Source organism: Rhyacophila brunnea, unplaced genomic scaffold (assembly GCF_057557595.1).
Source record: "Rhyacophila brunnea isolate RB1 unplaced genomic scaffold, BYU_Rbru_1.0 scaffold_88, whole genome shotgun sequence".
Taxonomy (NCBI): domain Eukaryota; kingdom Metazoa; phylum Arthropoda; class Insecta; order Trichoptera; family Rhyacophilidae; genus Rhyacophila; species Rhyacophila brunnea.
This window is the reverse complement of record NW_028233359.1, coordinates 1,257,142-1,268,942: the sequence shown is the minus strand read 5'-3', so window position 1 is coordinate 1,268,942 and position 11,801 is coordinate 1,257,142. Positions and strand designations below refer to the sequence as shown.

At 33.6% G+C, this 11,801-nt stretch overlaps 1 long non-coding RNA gene across 3 annotated transcripts; it reads right to left on the bottom strand.

The window, feature by feature from the left end:
- Positions 1 to 6,298: 6,298 nt before the first annotated feature.
- LOC147063762 (uncharacterized) lies at positions 6,299 to 10,343 on the bottom strand. Of its 3 annotated transcripts, XR_015072041.1 has the most exons (4): positions 10,245 to 10,343; positions 9,858 to 9,999; positions 8,373 to 8,464; positions 6,299 to 6,564 (listed from the first exon to the last, which is right to left on the bottom strand). It is a non-coding gene; the product is annotated as an uncharacterized LOC147063762 (long non-coding RNA). The 3 variants fall into 3 exon arrangements; XR_015072040.1 differs by lacking the exon at positions 8,373 to 8,464; XR_015072042.1 differs by lacking the exon at positions 8,373 to 8,464 and having other exon boundaries at positions 9,858 to 9,992; positions 10,245 to 10,330.
- Between the last annotated feature and the right edge of the window lie 1,458 nt (positions 10,344 to 11,801).

The following is an 11,801-nucleotide window of genomic DNA, read 5'->3' as shown; positions in this document are numbered from 1 at the left end:
TCTGAGGAGGCTCATGTGACTCTATTAGAGTATTAGGATCGGACACAGTTATAATATGTTCACAATAATATTATGGATCAAGTCCAATTTTCACAAAATTCGATTTAATGACAACAAATAAGTATGCCTGATAATGTTTGGTGTGCACTATTTATGTCGGATTTCAACAGCCTACTTCTTCCTAGATAATAACATTTTTATTTGTTATATGTAAATATTGACAACATGCTTTATGAAACGTTGTTTATTTCAGTTCGCTGTGACGGGTGTCACTGGTATCAAAGCTGAGACTGATATAAAGCGCGAACTCACTGAAGATAAAATGCCACCATTTTCTGATGAAGATCCTCAACCCGGATGTTCGCATTCAGATAACACACCAGGACATAAGGTATATTCAATTTTATATATTGTAACATTTGCTTCTCTATTCGCCGATTTTTATCGAAGGTTTACGCTTAAAATTTCAATAAATCTCCGTATTTTTCCCAGCCAGTCGTATCGGCTATGATTATATCAGTGGCGAAGGGTGGAGGTAGGCAGTTAAGAACCGTTTCAAATAGTGGACATTAAACTTTGTCAGTCAAAATCAATCAACCCTTTCTCACCAAACCATAATAGTTTTGGTGGGCGATACGACAAAATTGTACACACTTTTTTAATTATACTTATTTGTTTTCTTAGGATTATGAATACATATTACACATATTGCCGGTTCATTTATTTAAATTCATAGTCCTGCCCAACCAAACTATACAGATATAAAAATATTATTGTCCCAATAAAATATTCAAAGCTCTGTATGATTTAATTGGATGATTATAAATATTTTATAGATAAGCGAATATGTTGAGGTATGTACTATTAACTATCATGGCTTGGTTTCGCAGGGTTTAATTGAATTTTAAAAACTAAGCAACACCCTCTATAACTGTAGTCTTATTTCAATGAAAACACATACATTTGTCTGTCAAAGTTTAGTGTGCTTATTTATGGCGGATCTTAACAGCCTACCTTCACCCTTCACCACTGTAATATATGTTCTATTGTCACCTTATACCTATGATATTATTAGTAATTTACACTATCATCTTCATGCCTTGTATATACACGAAGAACTGGTGTGGCTATGTGAATAGATTGAACATGAAGTGACGTCCCTTGACACAGTGCTGCCTTTGATATTATTCAGACTAAAAACAACCCCATATTATTCTAGATAATGCCGCTGATATGTTTTTATTTTACAATGTTTTTCTTAGCTCGTATTCTAATTTGTCCGGTACAAATCTTGCAATCAATTTTTAACTAACTTCCCTACTATTTTTTTATTATTTATACGATTTTTAACTAACTCTAGCTAGACATTTGAAACTTTTAGAATATATCAAAACACGATGATAATGCATTCTTTAATAATTTTAGCCATCTTTAAGTAGAATCGATTTCATGTTCAGTTAATTCTGTTTTGTCTTTTTATCAATTTTTATACTGTTGGTCGAGGTAACTTTAGATAAAATTTGAATATAAATTCTCTCAATTTGAATATTGTTTGTGACCTTATCGCCTTTCGACATCTTCTTACACTATGCACACTCTCTTATAACACACTGACAAAGAAATTAATAGTTACTACACGAAGCTTACAATATTTTTAATCGAACAGGGTGCAAAACTGCCTCATAATATGTACGTTATTCTGGTGTCTTAAATTATTTTATCGAGAAATATTAGAAATAAACACAGTAATGTGAAACTATCTCATTCACATCAATCTAAAATTTTGCATTCAAATCTATAATAAATTTACACATATTACCAAGAGCAGTACCACAATTGTGTCATTGTCTTTTTTGCTTTTCAATGCTACATTTAGGTGAATTTTTTAAAACTATTTGGGGATCATTCCGTAACATTGTTTGTATTTAATATCTATGTTGCTAATATTACCATTTTTATTGTCATTTTCATTCTCACCACGCTTTAATGTTTAAAGATGCTGAAAGGCATACTCAAATAGAACATTGTGTAAGCTTATTTATAGTAATAATGGGATCAATTATTTTGGTCTTTCTAGGTTTCTACTAAAGGCGTTTTCACAAAACATCACGATGTGGACAGGTTTCAACAATCCTCGCCTGATGGAATCCAAGGTAGAATGATACGGTATTCAGAAGTGACGATAGATGAACAAAACATCAAGAGAGAAATCTCAGCACGAGAAACTCAGAAGGAACTTCGACTTATTCTGAGAAAAGTAGTACATTTCTCACGTAATTTAATTTGCAGCTTTTGCAATGCAGTTTTTGGATGCGAAAGTGCTCTTAAAAGTCACAAAATAATTCACACAGACGTGATTACTGATCAAAAACAAGACGATATATTCTCGCAACTATATCATCTCAAAACACGTAAAATGACACACACATGTGAAAAACCTCATAAATGCAAGGTATGCACATATAGATGCTCGAAACTGAGTGTTATTAAAAGACAGAAAATGACACAAACAGCTGAAAAACCTCATAAATGCAAGGTATGCTCATATAGATGTTCACAAATGAGTTCTCTTAAAATCCATGAAATGACACACACAGGTGTAAAACCTCATAAATGCAAGGTATGCACATATAGGTGCTCGCAACTTAGTAGTCTTAAAAAACATGAAATGACACACACAGGTGAAAAACCTCATAAATGCAAGGTATGCTCATATAGATGCTCGCGACTAAGTAGTCTTAAAATCCATGAAATGACACACGCAGGTGAAAAACCTCATAAATGCAAGTTATGCTCATATAGATGCTCGCAACTGAATAGTCTTAAAAACCATGAAATAACACACACAGGTGTAAAACCTCATAAATGCAAAGTATGCACATATAGATGTTCACAACTGAGTTATCTTAAAATTCATGAAATGACACACACAGGTGAAAAACCTCATAAATGCAAGGTATGCTCATATAGATGCTTGCGACTTAGTAGTCTTAAAATCCATGAAATGACACACACAGGTGAAAAACCTCATAAATGCAAGTTATGCTCATATAGATGCTCGCATCTTAATAGTCTTAAAAACCATGAAATAACACACAGGTGTAAAACCTCATAAATGTGAAGTATGCTCATATAGATGTTCACAACTGAGTTATCTTAAAATGCATGAAATGACACACACAGGTGAAAAACCTCATAAATGCAAGGTATGCTCATATAGATGCTCGCGACTAAGTAGTCTTAAAATCCATGAAATGACACACAGAGGTGAAAAACCTCATAAATGCAAGTTATGCTCATATAGATGCTCGCATCTTAATAGTCTTAAAAACCATGAAATAACACACACAGGTGTAAAACCTCATAAATGCAAAGTATGCTCATACAGATGCTCGCAACTTAGTAATCTTATACACCATGAAATGACACACACAGGTGAAAAACCTCATAAATGCAAGGTATGCCCATATAGATGCTGGCAACTGAGAGATTTTAAAAGCCATGAAATGACACACACAGGTGAAAAACCTCATAAATGCAAGTTATGCTCATATAGATGCTCGCATCTTAATAGTCTTAAAAACCATGAAATAACACACACAGGTGTAAAACCTCATAAATGTGAAGTATGCTCATATAGATGTTCACAACTGAGTTATCTTAAAATGCATGAAATGACACACACAGGTGAAAAACCTCATAAATGCAAGGTATGCTCATATAGATGCTCGCGACTAAGTAGTCTTAAAATCCATGAAATGACACACAGAGGTGAAAAACCTCATAAATGCAAGTTATGCTCATATAGATGCTCGCAACTGATTAGTCTTAAAAACCATGAAATAACACACACAGGTGTAAAACCTCATAAATGCAAAGTATGCTCATACAGATGCTCGCAACTTAGTAATCTTATACACCATGAAATGACACACACAGGTGAAAAACCTCATAAATGCAAGGTATGCCCATATAGATGCTGGCAACTGAGAGATCTTAAAAGCCATGAAATGACACACTTAGGAAAAAAACCTCATAATTGCAAGGAATGCACATATAGATGCTCGAAACTGAGTGATCTTAAAAGACATAAAATGACACATACAGGTGAAAAACCTCATAAATGCAAGGTTTGCTCATATAGATGGTCGCAACTGAGTTATCTTAAAATCCATGAAATGACACACACAGGTGAAAAACCTCATAAATGCAAGAAATGCACATATAGCTGCTCGAAACTGAGTGATCTTAAAAGACATGAAACTACACACAGGTGAAAAACCTCATAAATACAAGGTGTGCTCATATAAATATTTGCAAATTAGTAGTCTTTATAAACATGAAATGACACACAAAGGTGTATAACCTCATAAATGCAAGGTATGCTTATATAGATGCTCGCAACTTGTTAACCTTAAAAACCGTGAAATGATACACACAGGTGTCAAACCACATAAATGAAAGAATGTCCATATAGATGATTGCGATTTAGTAGTCTTTAATACCATAAAATGACACACAAGTGAAAAACGTCATAAATGCAAGGTATGCCTTTATAGATGCTCGACATTTGGTCTTCTTAAAAGACATGAAATGACACATACAGGTGTAAAACGTCATAAATGAAAGGTATGCAAATATCGATGCTCGCATCTTAGTAATCTTAAAAACCATGAAATGACACACACAGGTGAAAAGCGTCATAAATGCAAGGTATGCCTATATAGATGCTCGCAACTGAGTAATCTTAAAAGACATGAAATGACACATACAAGTGTAAAACGTTATAAATGAGAGGTATGCAAATGTAGATGCTCGCATCTTAGAAGTCCTAAACACCATGAAATGACACATACTGTCGAAAAATCGTATTAATGCAATGTTTGTTTATATAGATGCTCGCAACTAAGTTATTTATTTAAAATGAAGCATTTGGTGAAAAACCTCTTAATTGCATGTGTGTACACAGATGCTCGCAACTTAGTATGTACTCTTAAAAAACATTAGCATACTAATAAAAATTCTTATAAATGCAATTTATGCTGTTACAGCTGCTCGCAACTTGGTTATATTATAACGCAAAAAATTACATATTGTTGAAAAACTTTATAAATACAATGTATGTTCATAAAGATAGATGCTGCTCACAAATTGGATAACATAATTATGAAACCCGAAATGAAACATACTCGTGAAAAGCAATATAAATGCAGTATGTGCTCATATAGATATATATAATAGATATATAGATTGATATATTAATATTTTGTAGTTGTGATCCTTATCGTCACAACTACAAAATAAAAGAGAAAAAAGAGAGAAGAAAAAGAAGCCTCTCTTGATTGGATGGAATAAAGTATAAAGTTAAAGAGCTGAGCATGAGACATAAGCAAAGGCCATGGGTTGCGTGCATCCTTTTCAAGCTGAACAATAATTACTTCCGTAACCTCGCAACTGACAACTGTAAAAAAATTAAATTAGAAATACAAACAAGGAATTGCACGGCTGAAGGCACGTGCAATCTATGATTAAAAGATGTAGTTATTAAAGTCCTGGACGCCACACGGTCTTGATACCGTGAAAGATTACAATTATATAGCAGTGTGGAATAAAGGGGAAATAATAAATGAAAGAGCAATTTATGTACTTGACCGAACTATATTATAGCGAAAACAAGAATATTACATTAAAAGGTTATTAAGGAAATACTATAATAACGGCAAGCAGCTAAGTTTTAAAAGAAACATTGGAAGATAAGTGAATCAAATAATAATAGTTTTACAATACCAAACTTGGAACGACACAAAGGCCTCAAGCACTGCGGCTGCAATCGTGCTGCTTTAAGTGACGTCCATTATAAATGTTGGTAAAACCAAAGCAGAGCACGACTATCCTGTATGACAGACCGAATCAAAAAGCCCTGTTGCTACTTTCATACCTCGCGACGTCCGCTGCGGCCGGAAATTCTATCAGCGACATCTGTGGAATCGCGAACGCTCCATGACTTGACCATAAATATTCGACGGGGTTGCCAGAGTATGAATGTTGGTTATGGTCATTTTGAACATAACAATATCCCTGTCCTTGGAAAAGAGAAGGTCCAGCCATGATGCGAGCTTCGTCTTGAGGCGTCCCGGATGTCTTCAAAGTAGTAGTAGTTCCCGGGGCTCGTGCACAAAGGGCAGCAAACGGGAGGAGATGTGAAAGCAACATAATTTTCAATCATCAGCTTCATCGGACGGTATCCTGGTGGTAGCTTTCCGGTTTTGGGTGACCCTTCCAGGAGGCATACGACGTGGGCTAATACGTTTCAATAATAATGCTTCGATAGATGTTATGTAAAAAAAACGACGAGAAATGGGTGTAAAGCTCGCCTCCGATGGTTGACGTCGGAGGGAAGTAATCTTGAAATTGTGTGTGGTGGTCCAACGGGAGGGTGTTCTACGGGGTAGTGAAGGTCTAGGAGCCATCGTAGAAGTTTTCCCTACCTAACGAAGTTCCACCACGAAGAATGATTTGAAGTAACTAATTGTTTTTATGAAAAAAAATATGAAACAGAAGCATCTACAAAACAATACAAAATACATTCATAAACAACCCAGATAAATTGTGAAATTAAGTCAATAAGTTTTAGTAAGTAAGCAATAGTAATAAGACGTAAGCGTAAAATAAATTATATATAAAAAATGATTATTTATAATTCAGATTTTAGATTACTGATTTTGACAAAAAGGTATCAAAATCAGCGCAAGTGTAATGATGCAAATAGTTGATGGAAGCAATGCAATACGTCAAGAAGAAAAACCAGTATGGAAATAATAAATGAACTGTCGACTGATCATCGTACAGTATTAAATACAGTATTGCAAAGAAAAAAGTCACTCCACAACTTGATCGATTACTGAATTAAAAGAAATATAATGAGTACAGAAAATATGGTAAATAGCTACTTTTGAATTGGCGTACGTATGAGGCTAACGGTATAATGTATTAACGACAAACGTCAATCCGTATATTTAATAAATTTAGCAAAATTAAACTACAACAAAATAGTACAGACTACCAAATCTGACTAATTCAACAGCGGGTTAACAACCAATCGCAGTACCTTGGATTCCCTGAATGCATAAATAAATAAAAGAAACGTGAGCTGATAATCTAAGCTGTGTACTGAATTACGCGTAGATTTTCTATTAAATACAAAAACAAGGGAACGAAAAAAAAAACGAGAAAAGCTCCGCGATAACTAAATTTAAATAAACTACGTTTAAGGTCTACGATTGCGGTACGAGACTGTCATCAACTTCAACAAACACGGTTCATTCTTCAAGGTTACTCTACCTTAACTAACTTAACCTAAAATATAATTACTACACCGTGAATGCTAAAATCAACTTGATCCCGCAACACAAGAGACTACCCTCAATCACGACCCGCGTCTCCATCCGGAAGGAAAATCCCCCCACAAAGCTTCCTCAAACTCTAGGCTGGGACCCATCAAAAGGCGCGGACGTGAAAGTGAATAAAGAAATAAAGCAAACGGAAAAGCCACGCGGAAAACAGACAACTGCAAAGGCATCAGTAACACGTCGGAAGTTAAATGTAATTAATAAACCAATATAGGTTATAGCGCGTCTCACATTCAAGTGAGGGCTATAAAAAAAACAAATATACTAACATGCAACAGGTTCCGTATGAATAACGGCCAAGAAGAATTTAAGCAAAAGAATGGTTCCTCACAATCCAATTCAGGCAACACTTATTAAAAATTGACCCAAAGTCAGTAAAGTGCGATGGAATTCCGACGTTCAAGGCGGATTCCATGGCTGCAGATGTGACGAAAAGGCAAGCGAACAGCCCTCCTTTCCTTACAGAGTTTGACTGCTAGAAAAAAGACACCTGCCTTGGGAACCATCTTCCGCACCCAAGGTCTTTAGAGAGAGACGTCACCTTCAGTTCCCGTGAACGCGCAGAGAAAAGGCTAGCAGTCAAAAAAAAAAATATGAAAATCTCCAAAATCTTCCATCAATAAAAAACTCCTCCTGAATTGAACTGTGTGAGCTAAGTGAGCTAAGATACCATCTTAGACGATGAAAAGAAAATAAGTTATAAAAATAAAACGAAAGAAAACCACACGCGAAGACAAAATATAATAGCAAACCTTATTAGAATTTGATGCAAAATTGGCAAGGCGATATTAATTTGTAAAATTGTACTATAGAAATATGAAAGCAAAAATGACTCCTCGAAGCGTCTCCAACTACTCCGCCCAAGAGTGAAACCCGCCTCTCGAAGCGGGAACCCCTAGCATTGATTGGTTAAAATTAAATGCCGCACTTGGGCCAATATCTGCTATAGCGGATAGGGTATACCTCTGCTCCGAGAGACTGCAAAACACGGTATTCACTTGGCTGGTTATGGCAGTTGAAAAGCCACGATCAAAATACGGTCAGCGCACAGTCATCTGAAACCACGATATGAGATTAAAGTACAATGTAGAAAGGTGTAAAATGCCAAAAAATAAGAAAGGGGAAAAAAATGCAAAAATTATTCAGATTCAAGAAATAAACACAAGCGGTTTATTATGAGATAAATTAAGCTGTATAGAGGCAAAAAAAACTAATTAAAATCTGGGGTGTTTATCAACGTTAACAAATAATATATAAATATAACAAAGACAAAAGAATATCAAACGCAATTTGTAATGCGTGCATAGTAACTTCAAAAAAATGAAAAATTACTTTTATAAATGATTCTTTAATTATGAAGTATTATCAGTCGAATTAATATTTGTAAATATAATCAAAAAATTTTAATAAAGTCGACTAATAATGTACAAAAAAAAATTTAATAAATGATAATTTAATCACAGTTAGATGAGAAGTAAATATCGTTAAAATATAGATATAGTTGAATTGCTACGCAAGAAGGTATCACCAAAACACGATAAAAAAATAGAAAAAACCAACTACGTTAGGATCAAGCAAAGCAATCTATAGGATATTATGTATAAAAATTTAGACGAATATACTAAAAGAATCCAGCGTTAAAGTTGAATATGAGATAGTATGCAAGCAAAATAGTATGATTGCAAAATTAATGATTTAATAAATTTCAAAAGCAAAACAAATCATAATGATTGTCCAAACCAAAAAATGTTGAAGAAAATGACATTTAAAGTTCCGAACAGAAATGAGTAAAAAGTTAAATGAAAAAAGAATTTAGCGGAACATAATATTAAATTTGAATTATTTAATAATCAACAAGAGACACGCTATTTATTTGTATAAATGCGGATATTTGCAAAACTAATGTTTTAAAGAAAAATCAAAAGACAAAAATTTAGAATGGTTCAGTAACAAGAAAAATTCAAAAAAGTTGAATTGAACAGAATTAAATTTAGTGAAAACTGGCATAAATTAAAAGGAAAATTGATTATCACTTCATAACTGAGGGATCGAGAGATCAGAAAGTTAAATAAATTTTAACGTTGACATTTGAAAAAAATGAATCAGGAAAATATTGATTTAATTAAGTAAATCTATTTCATTAATAATAATTTACTATATGCGATGAGTCCTTTAAATTAAATAATTTTACTTTTCTAATAAACAAAAATCTGCGGAAGTTGATTCAAATTAAAAAATAAATTTTGTAATTGAAAAAATCATTCAATTATACAAGTATACAAATATTTTACTCTAGCGGCCAAAACACGAAGCTAGAAACAAAGAACGGTTTGAAACCATGGGCAATCGCAAGAAAGAAACATTTGACAAGCTGTAAAAACTGAATTTAATGCTAATGAATTGATTAAGAAATAAGATATTAGGTTATAAAGATAAAGAAACGTTGACCTGTTTTGGGAATTCCATGTATGTAATAGCTAGGGAATGTTTTAATTCCATTGGTAATAATTTTGTTTTCATCCATATCATTATTGATCGATATTATACCAAGTTCTGTCATCGATAATAGGTAACCAAAAATTTCTGAAATCTCAAAAAACAAAATCATAATATGTGAAAACAATTAGAAAGAATTTGGGCACAAACTGAAAATGGTAGCACTAAAGATATGTCACCACGTATGCTGTAAACATAATATTAAATTTAGTGTGGGTAGGAAACTACAAAATGTCACAATGCAAAGAATGATCAGGCAGAAAAAAAACTATAAGAAACAAATGAAACTGAACCAAACTTTTGAATTTAAATAAAACAAAACACGATAAATAAACGTACTATAATAAATGATTCACCAAACTTTCAATGTTAATCTGACAGCAAAATCAAAATAAAAAAAATGTCGACCGACCAAACTGACGTTTCGATTTACAAAATGAATCACGAAAGAAGTGTTGCCTGTATGCGAAACTACGGAACAAAAATGCTTGAAAAGGATAATCGCTTTTTTCTACAACCGAAGTATGAAATATTGTAACAAAACGAAGGTGAGAAAAAAACAATTCGGAAGCGCGCCAATGATATATTAATATTTTGTAGTTGTGATCCTTATCGTCACAACTACAAAATAAAAGAAAAAGAATGTCTTGCCAGGTGGGATGGAATATAGTATAAAGTTAAAGAGCTGAGCATGAGACATAAGCAAAGGCCATGGGTTGCGTGCATCCTTTTCAAGCTGAACAATAATTACTTCCTGAAGGCACGTGCAATCTATGATTAAAAGATGTAGTTATTAAAGTCCTGGACGCCACACGGTCTTGATACCGTGAAAGATTACAATTATATAGCAGTGTGGAATAAAGGGGAAATAATAAATGAAAGAGCAATTTATGTACTTGACCGAACTATATTATAGCGAAAACAAGAATATTACATTAAAAGGTTATTAAGGAAATACTATAATAACGGCAAGCAGCTAAGTTTTAAAAAAAACATTGGAAGATAAGTGAATCAAATAATAATAGTTTTACAATACCAAACTTGGAACGACACAAAGGCCTCAAGCACTGCGGCTGCAATCGTGCTGCTTTAAGTGACGTCCATTATAAATGTTGGTAAAACCAAAGCAGAGCACGACTATCCTGTATGACAGACCGAATCAAAAAGCCCTGTTGCTACTTTCACACCTCGCGACGTCCGCTGCGGCCGGAAATTCTATCAACGACATCTGTGGAATCGCGAACGCTCCATGACTTGACCATAAATATTCGACGGGGTTGCCAGAGTATGAATGTTGGTTATGGTCATTTTGAACATAACAAGATATATAAATAATAATCTTAAAACACATAAAAAATTATATTCTGGCGAATAACCTCATAAATTCAATGCGTCTTCATATTAGTAATCTTAAAAGTCATTTTATATCACATGCTGGTGTTTAACCTTTTAATTGCAATGTATATTCATATGGACGATCGAAACGTCCCTTTCTTAAAATACGTGACATAATTATTTATAATTGTGTAAAACATTAGAAATGCACCCTTTTTTCACATAGATGTTAACAACTTGTTGATCATAAAAAACATGAAATGACATACTGGAGAAAAGCCTATAACCTTTTCATTGCAACGTATAATATGCACGTTGGAAACTTTTTATTCCTAAAATACATGATTCATAGTGGTGCGAACCCTTATAAATGTATGTTAAGGTATACTTATATGCATTTTTAACTCGCGCCCCTAGCAGTAGTGAATATCATATAGATCTTTGCAATAAGCTGTCGTTTTGTGGCATCTTTATGTTGCAATCCAATTCAATCCTAATTATTTTGCCATTTTGTGTATGAGGCTGTATCTGACTATTGATAATTAAATCAACTCTGGTTGT